This window comes from Neovison vison, chromosome 2 (assembly GCF_020171115.1).
Source record: "Neovison vison isolate M4711 chromosome 2, ASM_NN_V1, whole genome shotgun sequence".
In the NCBI taxonomy this organism is placed as follows: domain Eukaryota; kingdom Metazoa; phylum Chordata; class Mammalia; order Carnivora; family Mustelidae; genus Neogale; species Neogale vison.
In genome coordinates this window covers 211373245-211393662 of record NC_058092.1, presented here as the reverse complement: position 1 = coordinate 211393662, position 20418 = coordinate 211373245, and the positions used below count along the sequence as shown (strand labels likewise).

Genomic DNA, 20418 nt, shown 5'->3' with positions numbered 1-20418 from the left:
CTCCCCCTCCAATTTCCCTCAACTCCCTTTTCCTCTCCATCTCCCCATGTCCTCCATGTTATTTCTTATGCTCCACAAATAAGTGAAACCATATGATGATTGACTCTCTCTGCTTGACTTATTTCACTCAGCATAATCTCTTCTAGTCCCGTCCATGTTGATACAAAAGTTGGGTATTCATCCTTTCTGATGGAGGCATAATACTCCATAGTATATATGGACCACATCTTCCTTATCCATTTGTCTGCTGAAGAGCATCTTGGTTCTTTCCACAGTTTGGTTGTTAGGGTCTGTGATCAAAGGAACGAGACTGACACAAAGCGAAAATGAAACAAAGCTTTATTTCGTGCCAAGCATCGAAAATCAAACTGACTGGTAGGGGCCATCTCTTATGAAGAGATGACGACGATGACCCCTACAAGGTCACTCCCAAGAAGGCTGCTCCGGATGAGGCCGCTCTGGACAAGGCCGCTCTAGACGAGGCCATTCCGCAGTTGAGGCCACTCTGGACAAGGCCGCTCCCAGGATGAGGCTGCTCCCTAGTCAGAGCCGCTCCCAAGAAGAGGCCACTCTGTACCAGGCCACTCCCGACGAGGTCGCTCCCCAGACAGGGTTGCTCCCCGGACAGGGGCTGCTCCTGTGAGGCCGCTCCCTGGACAGGGCCGCTCCCAGGATGAGGCCGCTGCTAACAAAGTTGCTCCCTGGACAGGGCCGCTCCCAAGAAGAGGCCACTCTAGACGAAGCTGCTCCCAGGACATGGCCACTGCTGACGAGGTCGCTCCCGGACAGGGCCGCTCCCCAGAATGATGCCACTCCGACGAGGCCACTTGCAGCGGGGCTGGGGCTTGGTGGTGGCAAGGCCACTCGCTGTGGCGAGGCTGCTGGCGGCGAGGACATTCGCCCTGGTGCCGCTGCCTACGACTACGATGACCAGGATGACCATGACGCTCTGACTCTCCTGAGGACTACCCTAGTGGCTATCCCAATGGCTATTCTAACGCTATCCTAACAGCTATTCTAACTCCTCCTACTACTCCAACAGCTATTCTGACTCCTCCTACTACTCCCCCCACCCCCGCCTCACAGACTAACATTTATAGAGGTGGTTGAGCCCGGCCCACACACAGGTGGCCAATGGGATTTCAACTCACCACAGTAAATATATGTGCGCCCCACTGATTGGATGTCTCCATCGGGCCTGGCCCGCCCTTATATCCAGGATTTGCAACTAAGTTCCTCTGGCTAACCAGGCCCTTACAGGTGACTGTGGCCATTGCCACTATAAACATTGGGATACAGATGGCCCTTCTTTTCACTACATCTGTATGTTTGGGGTAAATACCCAGTAGTGCAATTGCAGGGTCATAGGAAATCTCTATTTTTAATTTCTTAAGGAATCTACACACTGTTTTCCAAAGTGGCTGCACCAACTTGCATTCCCACCAACAGTGTAAGAGGGTTCCCCTTTCTCCACCTCCTCTCCAACACATGTTGTTTACTATCTTGTTAAATTTTAAACTCAGTGACGAACAAAGCAGGAAAAAAGAAAGGGCAGGAGCTTTTGATCTTGATGAAGTCCCAAAAGTTCATTTTCGCTTTTGTTTCCTTTGCCTTTGGAGACATATCTTGAAAGAAGTTGCTGTGGCTGATATTGAAGAGGTTACTGCCTATGTTCTCCTCTAGGATTCTGATGGATTCCTGTCTCACGTTGAGGTCTTTTATCCATTTTGAGTTTATCTTTGTGTATGGTGTAAGAGAATGGCCGAGTTTCATTCCTCTACATATAGCTGTCCAATTTTCCCAGCACCATTTATTGAAGAGACTTTCTTTTTTCCACTGTATATTCTTTCCCGCTTTGTCAAAGATTATTTGACCATAGAATTGAGGGTCCATATCTGGCTCTCTACTCTGTTCCACTGGTCTTTGTGTCTGTTTTTATGCCAGTACCATGCTGTCTTGGTGATCACAGCTTTGTAGTAAAGCTTGAAATCAGACAACATGATGCTGCCAGTTTTGATTTTTTTTTTCAACATTTCCTTAGCAATTCGGGGTCTTTTCTGATTCCATACAAATTCTAGGATTGTTTGCTCCAGCTCTTTGAAAAATACCGGTGGAATTTTGATCGGAATGGCATTGAAAGTATAGATTACTCTAGGAAGTGTAGACATTTTAACAATATTTATTCTTCCGATCCAAGAGCATGGAATGGTCTTCCATCTTTTTGTGTCTTCTTCGATTTCTTTCATGAGTGTTCTGTAGTTCCTCCAGTACAGATCCTTTACCTCTTTGGTTAGGTTTATTCCCAGGTATCTTATGGTTCTTGGTGCTATAGTAAATGGAATCAATTCTCTAATTTCTCTTTTTGTATTTTCATTGTTAGTGTATAAGAAAGCCACTGATTTCTGTACATTGACTTTGTATCTTGCCACATGACTGAATTGCTGTATGAGTTCTAGTAGTTTGGGGGTGGAGTCTTTTTGGTTTTCCGTATAAAGTATCATGTCATCTGCGAAGAGAGAGAGTTTGACTACTTCATTGCCAATTTGAATACTTTTTATTTCTCTTTGCTGTCTGATTGCTGTTGCTAGGACTTCTAATACTATGTTGAACAAGAGTGGTGAGAGTGGACATCCTTGTCGTGTTCCTGATCTCAACAGGAAGGCAGTGAGCTTTTTCCCACTGAGGATGATATTTGCTGTGGGTTTTCCATAGATAGATTTTATGAAGTTGAGGAATGTTCCCTCTATCCCTATACTTTGAACCTTTTTAATCAGGAACAGATGCTGGATTTTGTCAGATGCTTTTTTCTGCATCAATTGAGAGGACCATGTGGTTCTTCTCTCTTCTCTTATTGATTTGTTCTATCACATTGATTGATTTGCCAACTTTCTTATCTTGGGAAAATTTTTATCCTCTCTTTAGCTTTGATTTCCTCAGGCATAAAATGATGTTTGTATCTTACATATCTCAGGAATTATTTGAGGATTAAATGAGTTTGTGTGCATAATGCTTTAGTACAGTGCCTCGTGTACAGAAAGTTTCCCGTATTTATTTTTATTATTGTGATTAATTTTACTATACTTTCAAATGCAAATATTACTCTTGGGTAGCTCAGTTTCTTTTCTGGTACTGAAATCTGTCAGTTTTTAAAACTTCAGTTGACACAGTATGGTAAGCTAAAACTAGTTGGAAAGTACTTTGAGCTCTGCTGTTAACTTGTGGTAACTTCATGGTAAGTCTCCCTACCACTCTGAACCTTGGATTTTTCAGTTATCTAGGATGTGTATAAGCATTAATAAAATAAAGCACAAAGAGTCACTCAGTCTCCTAGAAAAGAAAGGTCTGAAAATATGTCATATGGGAAGTATTGTTCATAATTTTTTTTGTCAAGCAAAAATTTTGACATTCCTTAAAGACATGGCACTAACTAGATGAATATTACTTGGTATTAGACTTTTCCTGATTATCCTAACACGAAGCTCTGATACTGCGCAGGACAGAAATTAGGTGGTATTCTACATACTAGAATGAGTCTATTGCTGTTATCAACATAATGAGATGTCTCCGTAAAAGTCAGTGACCATATATAAGCCCATACCCATGAATTACAGGACTAGTTCCCCTTTCCTCTAGCTGCTTTATTATTATTATTATTATTATTATTATTAGATTTTATTTATTTATTTGACAGAGAACGCACAAGCAAGGGGAGTGGTAGAGAGAGGGAGAGGGAAAAGCAGGTCCTCCCACGATGCAGCAGGGAGCCTGATGTGGGGCTCAATCCCAGGACCCTAGGATTGTGAACTGAGCTGAAGGCAGATGCTTAAACAAGCATCTGAGCAACCTTAAACAACCTGAGACACCCAGGCACCTTGTTTTATGGTTTTAAGTACAAAGATACACTCACTTGCTGGTGGGTCCTTTTATGAACCTTCACATAAATGAAAAAAATGTTTTTTGCAAACTCAGTTTCTTATTATTGGATTTAACAGACATAAAATTACAGTTTAGTAAATATAAGAAAATATACAACATAAAAAGGATGTAATTAGGGACGCCTGGGTGGCTCAGTTGGTTAAGCAGCTGCCTTCGGCTCAGGTCATGATCCCAGCGTCCTGGGATCGAGTCCCACATCGGGCTCCTTGCTCGACAGGGAGCCTGCTTCTCCCTCTGCCTCTGCCTGCCTCTCTGTCTGCCTGTGCTCGCTCTCTCTCCCTCTCCCTCTGACAAATAAATAAATAAAATAAAAAAAAGGATGTAATTATACAAACTGTACATTTTGTTGTATTGACAATTAGTATTTAAAAGGTATTCATTAAAAAGTGTCTTTAAAAGGATGTCTTTAAAAAGTGTTCATGTTAAAAAAAAAGTGTTCATGTTCTGCTTCTCTCAAAATTAGATTTAGGAGCGTCAATTGATTTTCTCTCTCACGCTGATGCAAACTTTGTATGAATCACAGAATGAATTTGTTTGCTGGACTATTTGTGTTAAGAGATGTGCAGAAATGATTATTTCTTGCTTTTCAGCCATAGTCTATAAAAGATGATGTAGGGAGGAGTACTTTGAATTCATTTTAACTTTGGTTCTCTTGTTCTCTATGAAAACAGTTTCTCCTACATTCCTTCAGTTAGGCTGATGGTATCACATCAAACGTAATTGAATAAAAGTAATTTTTTGGGCAATGAATTAAATGCTGACCGTTCTAGGCAGGTCTGGTTGAACTCAGTGGCATATTTTAGAGTATTTAGGTCAGTGATATCCAAGGACAAGGCAGTTGTGGGAGAGGGTGTATAAGCGCTCCAGAAGATGTGTAGATAAAACCCCATTGAGTAGAAGAGTTTGCTAATAAATTACTGTCAGATAATTATTAGTTTTATATATTTTTATTTATTCTGGAAATGGAGTGAGAATTTTCATAATTGGGAGGAATTGATAATGTATATCATCTGTTAGTTTATTTTCAGTGTATTTCAACATGTTGCAGTTCACATGTGCCCAGTTAAGTGGATTTAAAGAGATTTTTAAAAAACAAATTGGATTAAATATGGTTCTAGTAATGCCAGCACAAAGGAACAAAAAGAAAATTGCAAAGCTGATGGTCTGTCTTTTTCTTAAAGTTTTTATTTATATTCCACTTAGTTAACATACTGTATAATATTAGTGTCAGGTGTACAGTTTAGTGATTCAACACTTACATACAATCTCTGTCAGCCACATAATTTGGCGAAAATAATCTGACAAGATGTTATCCAAAAAATTTCTGAATTATCGAGACTAATAGAAATTGTAATTAATTGAATTTATATATTATTTTCAATAATGTATCTTATTAAACATTTGATAATGCCCAGATATTATTAATACTATTTTTAAAATAGGAGGAAAAAAGGTTTTTGAATGATTATCAAAATAAAACAACTTTAATGTATTGCTTATTTAATTTTTACCTGATTAACTAAAAGTTTCTATTTTGACCTATTTTTTGTAATGTAACTAAAATATAGCTGTAGTAAGTGCACATGTAATATATATGCATTGCATATATATAATTATATATTTCATATATATTAATACTTGTGTATGAATGATTTATTATAAAATGTTTTACTCATACATATTCAAAAAAATTTAGAGACCACCAGCCTAAGAAGTTCTTTGTTCCTCAAAGCAGTATAAGAAGGTAGATGTGAGCAGAAACTTTAGGGTTAAACTGACCAGGTTTTGATCTTGTGCTGACCGTGTACTAGTTGTACTTCATCTCATTCCCATTAGTGAAATAGGGAAAGTAATAATTCATATTGTTTCTGAGGTTTAGATTAACTAATATTATGAAATGGTTAATACAAAGACGTACACTCAGTGAGAACTATGTTTTGTTATTACAATTATTATGTTGTTATTAATAAAGAGATTATCCTTCAGGGAATCTTCCTTAAATAAGCTCATGTCTCAGGTACTACCATAATGCAAAGTGAAAAAGAGCTAAACAGATTTAAAAAGACGCAAGTCCTTAAGTTTCATGATTGTTGTCAGGACTAAAGTTTTTCACGCATCTGGCATGCGCGCACGTGTGTGTGTGTGTGTGTGTGTGTGTGTGTGTGTAAGGGCTGAGGCTTTGAGGGAGTAGAATATTTATAGAGATTACAGGAGCATGGGCACATGAACATGCTTGTCACCCTTTTCCCCTAGAGCAGCTCTAGTCTCTGCACAGGAGAAATGCAACCATCCTACAATTTCTTTAGTTTTTGACCTATTTCCTTTGAATGTATAGCTTCAGCTGTTACAGTTTACTTGTTCCTTTCCTTAGTATGGAGAAAACTCACAGGTCTGTAGATAAATCTTCACAAGTAATCTGGATGAATGAAAGTATGGTGAGAGTAGGAAGTGATAAACTGTACTATGCAGCAGGGAAAAATAACATTTTGTTCATTTGGAATAGCCACTTGATCCTCAGGCGATTATGTTTTAAAATATATTATTGTTAAAGTGATTGATGGTTAATATATTAGGGAGATACTTTTAGAGCTGAGAGACCTGGATTTTAGCTTCACCATTTGCTTCACATGTACCCTGGGGCAAGCCTCAGCTTCCTCATTTATAAATTTGGAATCATAGTGTCTGCCTTTTGTCAATATTCATTCAACCCATATCAAAGCACCTATCATGTGTTAGTACTGTGCTGTCCACTGGGGATATGTAGATAAGACTTGATTTGATACCTGCTCTCCCTGAAAGTATAGTACTTCTAATAAGGAAATAAATGCAAATAACTGTAGCTCGCTGTGATTAGGGCTATATCAGAGGAATAAGTCTGGATTGGCCTAGGGGAATCAGAGAGGTCTTCATGAAGGAAGTGATGCTAATGATCTTTGAGTTTTTGCTCTTACATACAAATTCTTGTTAGCACTTATTTCAGAAGTTAAGGACTGTTTGGTAAACTGAAACGGAAAAACACAGGAGCATTTTTCTTCAAATTTGTTGTCAGCCTCTGGGGTGTTCAAATAAAAGAAAATTAGTTTACAAGTAAGTACCATATCTTTTTTTTCTTGTACACTAGAATTAGAGATATATGTATGTATCTGCAGATGAGATTTGGAATTAGATTTGGAATTGTTGAGCAACTTGAAGGATCTCAATCTTTCTTTCTTCTTTTGGTTCTTTTTCCTCATCTCTCTTTTGCTTAGGTGAGAATATACATTAGGACCTTACCTTCTGTTTTCTTCCTCCAGGTTTTAATCTAAACCATGGCTTGAATTGTCACATATAGGTAGGTTCTGGTTTTATGAGATCTGCAGTTTATAGAATTTTATTTGCCCTCTTTAAGACAAAGAATACAAAATTATGAACTGAAAATAACACACCAGTGGAAAGGCAAAAGACCTAGAATATCCAACACAGTGCTGAGGAGGAACAAAGTCAGAGGACCAACACTACCCAACTTTAAGACTTGCTGTAAAGTTGCGGTAATCAAGATAACGTGGTATTGGTGAATGAATAGAGAAATAGATCATGGGATGGAATAGAGAGCTTAGGAGTAGACCCACACAAATATCTGATCAGGTCTTTTTTTTTTTTTAAGATTTTATTTATTTGACAGAGAGAGATATAGCAATAGAGGGAACACAAGCAGCGGCATTGAGAGAGGGAGAGAAGCAGGCTTCCCACTGAGCATGAGCCCAATGCAGGGGTCCATCCTAGGACCCTGGGATCATGACCTGAGCCAAAGGCAGAGGCTTAACTGACTGGGACACCCAGATGCCCCTAATCTAGTCTTTGACAAACTTATCTTTGACAAGAGGAAAGGTAATTCAGTGGAGTAAGTTTAGTCTTTCCAACATATTCTGATGAAACAACTAGACATCCACGTTAAAAACAAAATCTAGACAGACCCTTTATGTTTCACAGAAATTAACTTAGAATGAGTCATAGATCCAAGAGAAACATTAAACTATAAAACTTCTAGAAGATAACATAGAAGAAAATCTAGGTGATTTTGTAGTCAGTAGCATGAGTTATGAAATGAAAAGTTAAGCTTCCTTAACATGAAGAACTTTTACTCTTCAGGAGACACTGTAAGAGAATGATCAAGTAGGTCCAGAAATCCTCTGCATTCTTAAATTTTAATTTGGGATAATATAAAAAATATTTTATGTTTTATTCATCAAAAAATTATTTTCCTTCTCTCTATTCATACATTGTGGTATTTATTTCGTAAGTGAATTTGTTAATCCTCTACAAACTTGTTAGAAATTTCTGTTTTATAAAAGGAAAAATGATCAATAGGGAAGATGTGAATGATGCCTTTAGGAATCTTTTTGGGTAATTTCAATAGAATTTTTGGGTTTCCTAATCCATTGATAAAAGACAGATGGATTATGCTGAGTGAAATAAGTCAAGCACAAAGAGTCAATTATCATATGGTTTCACTTATTTGTGGGGCATAACAAATAGCATGGAGGACATGGGGAGATAGAGAGGAGAAGGGAGTTGGGGGAAATTGGAAGGGGAGTGAACCATGAGAGACTATGGACTCTGAAAAACCATCTGAGGGTTTTGAAGGGGTGGGGGGTGGGAGGTCGGGGTACCAGGTGGTGGGTATTATAGAGGGCACGGATTGCATGGAGTACTGGGTGTGGTGCAAAAATAATGAATACTGTTATGCTGAAAATAAATAAAAAATAAATTAAAAAACCCTTGAAAACAAAAACAAAAAACTTACAAACGAAAAAAGACAGATGGACTAAAGATATTTTTCTTCCGTCATCAGGATTTAAATAAAATGTTTATTTAATCCAGTAAAAAGTCTTTTCAATTGCCAACTTCCATATTTCCTGAAAATATTTGTGAAAATGGGACTCTATCATCATATAGATGAGTCTTCTTGATAAGTCTTGCTCTTTCCAGTGCATAGAAGTCATACTTCACTTTAGAATAGGGGCGAATGCTTATTATCCTATGTTCCTAAGGCACAGAGATATACCTGTCATGGTATACCTGTCAAGGGTGGAGCTTCTGCATACACCTTGAGGAGCAGTTCCCACATTTGTTCTGTGGCTGCTTTCTTTTCTTTTTGGAGTAAACTTCGGATTGAAGAGCCAACCAAGAACTGAAAACCAATCTCCTTTTCAAGTGGGCTATTCAAAAGAAGAGTATATGCTACGCAGGAAACAATACAGGAAACTAATGCTAAGGAGCATGCCTTTTTCTACTAAAGCAGCTTCACGATAATAGTTTCTTAGGAGAGAAACCCCCAAATTAATGTTCTTGTGTTTTTGAATTAGATAATTCTATTTATGGTGTTTAAGAGATGTTGGTTATGACACAAACTTATTAACTAATATGGTTTTTGGAGAATAAATTGGCCTGTCTCCTTAAATATTATTTATGCTCCTGTCTCCATCACATCATTTTCTCCCAGGCCTGTATTTCTTGATTCTCCATATGAGTAGATTTGCAGAATCTGATTTTCATGGGACCTCACAAAATCAGTCTCATATTCAACAATAATGTTTACTACTTTTCTTTATTTTTCTTTTCCTTAAGATTTATTTATTTGAGAGAGAGCAAGGGAAAGCATGAGCAGGAGGGGGAAAGGGAGAAGGAGATAGAATCTCAAGCCAACTCTAAGCTGAGGGCAGAGCTCAACATGGGGCCCAGTCTCATGACCCTGAGATCATGACCTGAGCAGAAACCAAGATTTGGAAGCTTAACTGACTGTACCACTGACCTGAGCAGAAACCAAGATTTGGAGGCTTAACTGACAGAACCCCTAATTTTATTTCTTCCAATTTAGTTGTACCTATGATGAGTCCTTTTTTTTTTTTTTTCCCCTCCATGTGCTGGCAGTATTCAGTCCAGTGTATGGAAATTTTTTCTTCATGTCATTTTCAACTCTTTGTAGAAGAGGCTAATGGAAGAGAAGAACAGGGCCCACATTTGTTATGCAGCCAAAATACCTTCTATGATGTTTGGGGGGCATTCAGTGCTACCACTATGTTCCATTTTTTTTTTTTTCCCTCATAAGAAGAGACAGTAAAGAGCTGGCCCCATATAACACAAGAGCTTCCCGCTTAGCATTACCATTCCATTCTTGGAATGACACATCATGGAAATGGAACCCCATTTTTGGCTGGGAAATTATCCATTCCACCCTGTGCCAGTTGGGCACAACTCTTGTTTCCCTGGCTGAAGTCATTTCAGCATTTAGTACTCTAGGCAAGAATTCCAAGAAACTCATAAAACCTAACCAGATAAAACAATTTTCTAAATTGAATATTAGTTTATAGCTGAGAGTATTATTAAAATCAAGTCCAACCATGCCAAATTACAGGTAAATAAATTGAGGCTACTTGTCCAAGGACACATAGTTGCCTAGAAGGGACTAAAATCTAGGCTTTGGACTATTGAGTTCCTTGATCCTACTACCCTGCAAAATGCTATTTCTCCTGGAAATGAAATATCTTCTGTCCAATTGAAAAAGAATTATACAGTTAAAAGTTTAATTTATGTACTCCAAAAATTTTATTGAGGAGCCATTCTGTCTAATGCAGAGGTAGGCCTTAACAACAATGTGGAGGTGAACACATCATTATTAGCCCCAGATAAGTTATCTGTCTGTGGGTGTGACTGACAGGCAGATCTACAACAATGCAAGGAGAGAAGTACTCTATTCTCAGATGTCAGGACCTGGAGTAACTTGGTTTGGGGAATAGGGAAGTACCTGAGTCTTGAAGGAAGAATATGAATTATAAAATGAATGAGAAGATAGTTTAATTTTATTGAAAATGTGATACATCTTTTAACCCTTTAAGGTGTACTGAGAGTTCTAAATTCCTGAGGTGTCAGTTCTGGGAGTATCCAATGTAAGAAATCACTTCATGTTAAGAGGATTAAGCCTACAGGACAAATATAAGAGGGATTTAAAATTCTCTTTAGGTCTTGTATCTTAATTTTTGGTGGCTGGATGGTAGTTTCTAATATGGTTTCTCTTTAGGGTAATGATTAGATTTTAGGCATAGACAATGGAGAAAAACAATATTCCTTTGCCATATGCTTATATTTTTAATAGAATTATAATTGTTTACCTAGGTGATAATATAAATTAGTCATGAAATGGTATGTAGAGAGAAATCAGAAGAAACATTTCTGAATAGGACGGGTATGCTGTGTTACTAAAGTAAACTGATCTTTTTTTTCTCTAAACAGTGTCTCCTCTTTCTCTTCTTTGGAGTTGCTGCAGATCATTTTCAGTATGACCTCTTTTTAGTTTATGCTGGTTAGTCTGAAGTTATGAAATACCTGCTTAGTACTTTCCTCCTAATCTTTCTGAACACTAAAAGCTTTTAACAGCTTCTTAGGTCCTCTCACCCCAAGGCTGTTCTCCAACCGCCTAGTTTTGTGTTTCTGTATTTCTTTGTTCTTAGTTGTTTCCTGTCTTGTAGTTCATAATGACAGTATTTTCTTTTAACTCTTCAGGAGCTCTGAAGCATCTTTCAGAGAAGAAGCATGCAATGTCATCTGATTTGTTATTTATAATTTCTTCATTTAGGGAGGAATGTTATTTTATGGGAGTTAGATAAAAATTTTTATGTCCTCTTTGAGAAAGAAAAACAGATTTAAGCTACTAAGAAGGTTTCCTTACAATTAGTCCTATCTTGCTTCATTGTAGAATATTAATGTTTGCAAAAGGCTAGTGGGATACCCTCTTAAAAAGATGAGTCCAGGAGATACTTAGTGTTCATGCACCCCAGTGTTTGTAGCAGCAATGTCCACAATAGCCAAACTGGAAAGAGCAGAGATCCCCTTCCACAGACCAATGGATAAAGAAGATGTGGTCCGTATATACAATGGAATATTACTCAGCCATCAGAAAGGATGAATACCCAGCTTTTATATCAACATGGATGGGACTGGAGGAGAATAAGCTGAGTGTAATAAGTCAAGTAGAGAAAGTCAATTAGCATATGGTTTCACTTATTTGTGGAACATAAGGAATAACATGGAAGACATTAGGAGAAGGAAAGGAAAAGTGGATTGGGAAAATTGAAGCAGGAGATGAAGAATGAGAGACTGTGGACTCTGAAAAAAAAACCAAGGGCTTTGGAAGGGAGGGGGGTGTGGGAGTGGGTGAGCCTGGTGGTGGGTATTAAGAAGGGCACGTATTGTATGGAGCACTGGGTGTGGTGCATAACCAACAAATCTTGGAACACTGAAAAAAAAATTAAGGTGTTAAAAAAAACTGGTCAAACATTAAAAAAAATGAGTGTGTATATGTATTTATGTTCAGTTAGCCAATATACAATACATCATTAGTTTTTGATGTAGTGTTCAATGATTCATTAGTTGCCTGTAACACCCAGTGCTCATCAGAATACCGGCCCTCCTTAATATCCATCACCAGGCTACCCCAGCCCCCCACTCCCCTCCCTTATGTAACCCTCAGTTTTGTTTCCCAGAGTCCAGAATCTTTTGTGATCTGGGGCAGGATGGCAGAGAAGTAGGGGACCCTGTTTCAACTGGTCCCCTGAATTTAGCTGGATATCTCCCAAATCATTTTGAACACCTAGGAAATCAGCTTGAGGTATACTTTTTTTAAATTTAAAGTTTATTAGTTAACATAGAGTGCAATATTGGTTTTTGGAGTAGAATTCAGTGATTCATCACTTACATTCAACACCGAGTGTTCATCAAAAGTGCCCTCTTTAATACCTGTCACCCACCTAGCCCATCCCCCACGCACCACCCTCCATCAACCCTCAGTTTGTTCTCTATCATTTATAGTCACTTAGAGCTTGAGGTATGTATTTCTCACTCACTTATATCTTGCACTAGAATTTAATGAGGAAGCGATAAGAGGATCAGATTTGGAAATGGAAAAGATGGAAAGAAAGGCCCAGGGGGAGGAATAAGCAACCAACAATAAGTTAGAGCCAAAGATGCTTCCCACCCCTACTTCAGAGTTCTGGAAATTCCATGAGGAGACAGCGACTTTTCCTATCTGCATTTTGAAAAGCAGGAGACCTGACTTTCATTTCTAGTTACTCTACTTACTTGTGTTTTGATTTAGGACATGCCATGAACCCATTTTCTTATCTGTAAAATGGGGATAATTATTTATCCCCAGTTGCAAATACTTCACTGATCAACTCAAATCGGGATAAACTAAGAAGTGTTTAAAACCTAGACTATACAGAAGGATGAATTAGTAAGATAGAGGGGAGCATATATTAAGGACATTCTTAGTTTCAGTGGGAAGGTTACTTAACAACTCTAGACCTCATTTTCTCATCTCTAAAATTGGCAACAAATTATCATCTACCCCACAGAATTGTTGTGAGAACTAAATAAGTAAAGCACTTAGAAAAATGCCTGACACTAACATTAACAAGCCAGGAAACAACAGATGTTGGAGAGGATGCGGAGAAAAGGGAACCCTTCTACACTGTTGGTGGGAATGCAAGCTGGTGCGGCCACTCTGGAAGAGAGCATGGATGTTCCTCAAAAAGTTGAGAATAGAGCTACCCTATGACCCAGCAATTGCACTACTGGGTATTTACCCTAAATATACAAATGTAGTGATCGGAAGGGGCACATGCACCCAAATGTTTATAGCAGCAATGTCCACAGTAGCCAAACAATGGAAAGAACCTAGATATCCACCAACAGATGAATGGATAAAGAAGATGTGGTATACACCTTACACCAGTTAGAATGTCAAAATTAGGAAGACAGGAAACAACATGTGTTGGAGAGGATGTGGAGAAAGGGGAACCCTCTTACACTGTTGGTGGGAATGCAAGTTGGTGCAGCCACTTTGGAGAACAGAATTTCTTGATTCCTCAAGAAATTAAAAATAGAGCTTCCCTATGAACCTGCAATTGCACTCCTGGGTATTTACCCCAAAGATACAGATGTAGTGAAAAGAAGGGCCATCTATACCCCAGTGTTTATAGCAGCAATGGCCATAGTTGCCAAACTGTGGAAAGAACCAAGATTCCCTTCAGTGGATGAATGGATAAGGAAGATGTGGTCCATATACATTGTGGAGTATTATGCCTCCATCAGAAAGGATGAATACCCAACTTTTGTATCAACATGGACAGGAGTGGAATGCTGAGTGAAATAAGTCAAGCAAAGAGAGTCAATTATCATATGGTTTCACTTATTTGTGGAGCATAACAAATAGCATGGAGGACAAGGGGAGATGGAGAGGAGAAGGGAGTTGGGGGAAATTGGAAGGGGAGGTGAACCATGAGAGACTATGGACTCTAAAAAACAATCTGAGGGGTTTGAAGTGGCGGGGGATGGGAGGTTGGGGGAACCAGGTAGTGGGTATTAGAGAGGGCACAGATTGCATGGAGAGCTGGGTGTGGTGCAAAAAACAATGAATACTGTTACGCTGAAAAGAAATAAAAAAAAAAAAGAAGATGTGGGACACACACATACACACCCCGTGGAATACTGTGCAGCCATCAAAAGAAATGAAATCTTTTCATTTGCAACAACGTGTTTGGAACTAGAGGGTATTATGTTGAGTGAAATAAGTCAATCAGAGAAAGACAATCATCATATGATTTCCCTGATATGAGGAATTTGAGAGGCAGAGTTGGGAGTTCAGGGCGTAGGGAAGGAGAAAAATGAAAAAGACGGGATCAGGAGGGAGACAAAACATAAAAGAATCTTAATCTTACAAAACAAATTGAGGGTTGCTGGGGGCAGAGGGGTTATAGAGAGGGTGGTTGGGCTATGGGCATTGGGGAGGGTATGTGATATGGTGAGTTCTGTGAAGTGTGTAAACTTGGTGATTCACAGACCTGTACCCCTGGGGCAAATAATACATTATATATTAATAAAAATAATTAAAAGTTCCTGACATACATTAAGATTCAATAAATTTTGGTTATAGAATAATTGTAGACAAAATAGAATGCTGAATAAAGGAACAATTTTTTTAAAAAGATTTTATTTATTTATTTGACAGAGAGAGATCACAAGTAGGCAGAGAGGCAGGCAGAGACAGAGAGAGAGGAGGAAGCAGCCTCCCTGCCGAGCAGAGAGCCCAATGCGGGGCTCAATCCCAGGACCCTGAGTCACCCAGGTGCCCCTAAAGGAACAAATTTTTAATTTATATACTGTTGTATGTTCAGTGGAATGTTATGCAGCTATTAAATTGGATATTTTTATGAAAAGGAAAAATATTTATGGCATGATATTAAAAAAACCCATCATATTACAAAACCAACTGCTCAGTGATTTCAGTTTTGTTTCGAAAAGGGATAGAGTTGGGACGCCTGGGTGGCTCAGTGGGTTAAGCCGCTGCCTTCGGCTCAGGTCATGATCTCAGGGTCCTGGGATCGAGTCCCGCATCAGGCTCTCTGCTCAGCAGGGAGCCTGCTTCCTCCTCTCTCTCTCTCTGCCTGCCTCTCTGCCTACTTGTGATCTCTCTCTGTCAAATAAATAAATAAATAAATTTAAAAAAAAAAGAAAAAAAGAAAAGGGATAGAGTTTTATGAAGATCTAAAGAAAATATGTAAAAAATATGGTTTATATCTGAGTGGTACATTGTGGGTGATTTTAATTTTCTTCTTTATGTTTTTTGTATGGATCTTACTCATCTAGAAAAAAAACTTCAGATTGCACCATTAAGGCAAAACCATACTATGTTGTATATGAGAAAAGTACTTTAAAATGTGATTCAGAAAGACTGAAGATAAAAGCATGTGAAAAGTGTATTAGGATGTCCACACAAAAACTAGTACACAAATATTCATAACAGCATTAGTTATAATAGCCAAAAAGTAGAAACAACCCAAATATTAAAAAATGATGAGTGAATAAAGTTAGGACCACGCTATAACATGGATCAATCTTGAAAATATTATGCTAAGCTAGTCACAATTGCTACATTATTGTGTGATTCCATTTATTTGAAAAGTCCAGAATAGTCAAATCAATAGAGACAGAAAGTAGATTAGTGTTCTTTTAGGGCTCGAGGCTTGGGAGGAAATGGGGAATGACTGATGATGAGTACAGAGTTTCTGTTTGAGGCGATGACAGTGTTCTAGAATTGAATGTGGTGATGGTTGCACAATTCTGTGAATATTCTATAAACCATTGAATTGTACAGCTTACATGGGTGAATGGTATGGTATGTGGATTAAAACTTTAAAAAAGTATAGTAGGCAAATATCAAAAAGAGTAAGAGTCAAATAGAAATATCAGTGACTATTAGGCTAAAAAGCATTAAGAAAGGCAAAGCAAACTTTACCATGCTAATAAATACAAAGTGCAATAACAACTGTAAATATCTATGTGCCAAATAACTCCAAACAATTTTCCTAAAGCAGAAATTTAATACAAGAGATTAAAGGACAAGAGATTCAAGAGAGAAAAGGAAAATAATTAGAAACATAAGTATTCACTACTTCACCTTTCAGTTCAACATAGATCAAGTAGACACCAAAAATATGTGTAAATACAGAAATGTATATGTATATAAATATACACATATACTTTTGCATTTTTTGAATGCTTCATGGAACATTCTCTGAACTTGATTGTAAAAAGAAAATCTAAATATATTCCCTGAAGAATAAGTATGTAATTATGTAGTATGTAATGCAATAAAACTAGAAATTATTACAAAAACAACTGCCATGGAACCCTGCCCCAACCTGAAAAGTGAAAAAACAAAAAACAAAACAACCCAAGAAATAAAAACTTAAAAAAGCTCTCTTAATTCCTGAGTCAAACAGAAAATACAATCTACAAGTAAATCACTTTTTAGAGAACAATAGTAATGAAAATACAAGATGTCAGAATCTATGGGATAAGGTAAAGCAGTACTCATAGGAAAATTTGGAGCCTTAAATAATTATCTCAGGAAAGAACGAAAGTCAAAGTACTAAGCACTTAACTCAGAAAATTTAAAAAAAAATGAAAAAATACATCTATACACTTTGATAATAGGATGTATTTGCATAAAGAAATTCTAAAGGGAAACATAAAAGTGATGATCTAGGAATGGATGCAGGCAGGGACCTAGGATGACTAAATGGTCGAAAGGGAGACTTTATATGCCTACTTAGGATGTTTTGCTTCTTAAACTATTAGATACTCAAAAGTTTATTCAAAGTATATTCAAAAGTTATTCAAGTATACTCAAAAGTTTAAAAAATTTTCAAAAGTCGTTACTCATTTTTTCAGGAAAATATGCAGAAACCTTAACAATTATGATAGATAGCTGAGAGAGGAATTCTTGGGAGGAGAAATGGGCTATACTTTTCAAGAAATGTCCATTTTGGAGAATGAAGTGTGTTCACATGGCCATATCTATATTATATAATTTAAGCTTCTCAGAAGTCAACAAGTCTTACTGGAACTACAAACATAGTGAATCTATCTTTTTAATGCCTGCTATATACTGGGTGTGTTATTCTTACAACACACATTAGAACACAATTAGAACATTAGGTGTTCTAATTCTTACAACTTAGCAAAAATTCACGGTGATATCCACAGTTCACATCTTAAGAAACTATGGTATAGGGGGCGCCTGGGTGGCTCAGTGGGTTAAGCCGCTGCCTTCGGCTCAGGTCATGATCTCAGGGTCCTGGGATCGAGTCCCGCATCGGGCTCTCTGCTCGGCGGGAAGCCTGCTTCCTCCTCTCTCTCTCTGCCTGCCTCTCTGCCTACTTGTGATCTCTCTGTCTAATAAATAAATAAAATCTTTAAAAAAAAAAAAAAGAAACTATGGTATAGGAAAGCTAAAGGACTAGGTTGGTTTTGAATGTTTGACTCTCAAAATCCATTGGTCTCCTTTCCTCACCTGATACTGTCCCCAGACTATCACTGATTATGCTTTAAGATATTTTGAAGTTGTAGCATTTTAGAACTGTTGATGCTCAGGTTCCTCAGAATTTTCCTCTTTGAATTTTTCATTGAAAATAGTGAACTGACATTATTTCCAAGGGTCAGTGGAGGTGCTTTGGACTGAACACATTTGACCACAGCTTGCCATCTTTAGAGTAATGGATTAGCTGAGTCATGACATTTATTGACCTGCTTATTAATAATTACAATAAGAGCTACCACTTATTGAGAACTTATATAGTAGGCATTATGTACACTTATTGGATTTTCTAATGTTTACCATATATATAGTAAGTTCTGTGGGATGTTATTAGGTGTTGGGGGTTGTGGAGAAAGGTTGCATGGTTAAGCTGGTTTGGAACATACTGAGTAAAACCATTATTTCACTGAAGAATTTATCAGAGCTTTTAATATGCTGATATACATATGAATTTAAATGAGGTCGATATAGAATGTGGTTTTATTTGACCACTAACACTTTATCTCTCCTCTTCCTCCCCACTTTATATGTCTTGAGACTGGGATGATCTGAAGAATATACTTTCAAAACACTGTCTAAAAGGGTTTGTTCGGAAACCTCAGTATTCTTAGCATTTGAGCTCATGCATGTAACAAAGATGAAAGCAACTTTTGAGTTAACCTTCAAAAGGAAAGCTCAGAGAATTAAAAACCCATAGTGAATTTTGTTTTAAGTTAATGAACAAAGTAACATGTCCTTTATTGAAAGAGAATATGGTAAAGAGACCAGAAAAAAAATGATATGGCAGAACAGCAACATCAAGACATTTGAATTAGGGACATAATAATGACATCCATGCCCCCATAAAAGGGTAAATTAAAAGCAGCTGGGACAGATGAATATGTTGGCAAAGCTATCAAGAAACATCACCATAGAGAATGGAGCACAAAATACCAAAAGGAACGTGTATGTGACTTTGTGTTCTTTAAAAAAAATAAAAAAAGAGCAGCGAAGGAAAGAGCAACTTAGGCCAGAACACAGGAAGTAGTGGCTCTAGCTTTAAAGAACTCATTTGTAGATTGATGTAGCTGTGAGTATTCTAGAAATAATTGTGGACCAAGAGTCTGGAGTTTCTTATTCAGTTTTTGTTCTGCAGATATCAGTTAAGTGGCTCTGGACAAATAACAATGTTATTTATCCTTATTTCATAACATTCAGGTTAAATGAGGTAGTGAATGTGATTTCCTATGCTGCATAGTAGGAACTTAATAAGTTTAGTTGTAGCTCTGTGTCTCTTGGAGTATATAAAAGAAGGTTGGGATACTTTAGAACTTCTATTTCATTTTCTGATTTTACGGGATTCTATTACAAGAGGCTTCCAAGAACTAATAATATAAAAAGAATATTTTTATCACTGATAGCAATGTTGCTCTGTAAATAATGTCTCTCAAGGCTTTTTACTATCACAAGGAGAAAATATAGGTTTCGCTTTTTTTTTTTTAAATCCCTAGTTAAGGTAAAATCCACGTGTTTGAATTGAAAGATTATCTGGACTCAGGGAGATTCCCATGGGAGAGAGGCTACAGTGGGTTTTGCAGACTGAGGGACTAAAGCAATAGTTCTCAAATGTAAGTAACCATAAGGTCCCCTTGGGAAACTTGTTAGAAAAATGCAGATTTATAGGCCACAGCCCTATAAGGGGAGGCAGGAAATTCCATTTTTACCAATAAGCACCTCAGATGTTTTCGATCTTTGATCACACTTTGAAAATAGTGAGCTACAACCTATATAAAACCATCATCATACAATAGAATAAAGTACAATAATGATGTACAGATGAAAGAATGGGTTTTAGAAAATATATTAATATTTTTGCATTTTTGATCACCACATTAAATTATTTGAAGTATTTTTTCTTATTCTGGTCATTTGTTTATTGGTTTATGCATTTCTCATTTAAGAATGTATACTGAATCTTTAGTTAGCGTTTATAGATACTTAAATTTATGTGAAAGGAGAATATTCTGATAATGATTTACTGCTTTGAGGTAGTCTTGTTGCAGTAGAGCTTCCCCAAATGCTCTAGATTCTTCCTGAGTGAGTTCTCTCACTCATCCAAAACATACTTTCTGGGATTCAGTATGTATCAGGCACTGTTTTAATTACTACAGAATATCACATTGACCATTTTAGGGAAGAAGAAAAAACTAAATAAATAAAACATATACTTTGTTAGGTGGTGATAACATGGTGTGGGGTAAAAGCAGATATGGGATGGAGGAGTGCTGGGGTAGGTGTTCATTTTAAGGAAGACCTTTGAGAGATGCACTCATTGGGAAAGTGACATTTGAGGAAGGTTTCAAGTTGTTGCGGAACAAGTCATACAGGCGATAGGGGAAGAGTGTTACAGGCTGATGGAGTATCATGAGCAAAGACACTGAGCCATGAGCTTGGCTGCTGTGTGGCCAGAGAGGTGTGAACAAGGGGAGTGTAGTAGGGAGATCCGATTCTCTGAAGAAATCTGAGAATTAATGAGAAGGGAGGTCTGGGAAGGAAGGGGTAGGAGGGGACAGACGATTAAGGTCTTG

At 37.6% G+C, this 20418-nt stretch overlaps 1 protein-coding gene across 1 annotated transcript in view; it reads left to right on the top strand.

The window, feature by feature from the left end:
• The window catches only part of HPSE2 (heparanase 2 (inactive)), a 700195-nt gene that overhangs the window by 88634 nt on the left and 591143 nt on the right, over positions 1–20418 (top strand). The gene's annotated exons all lie outside the window — the stretch shown is intronic.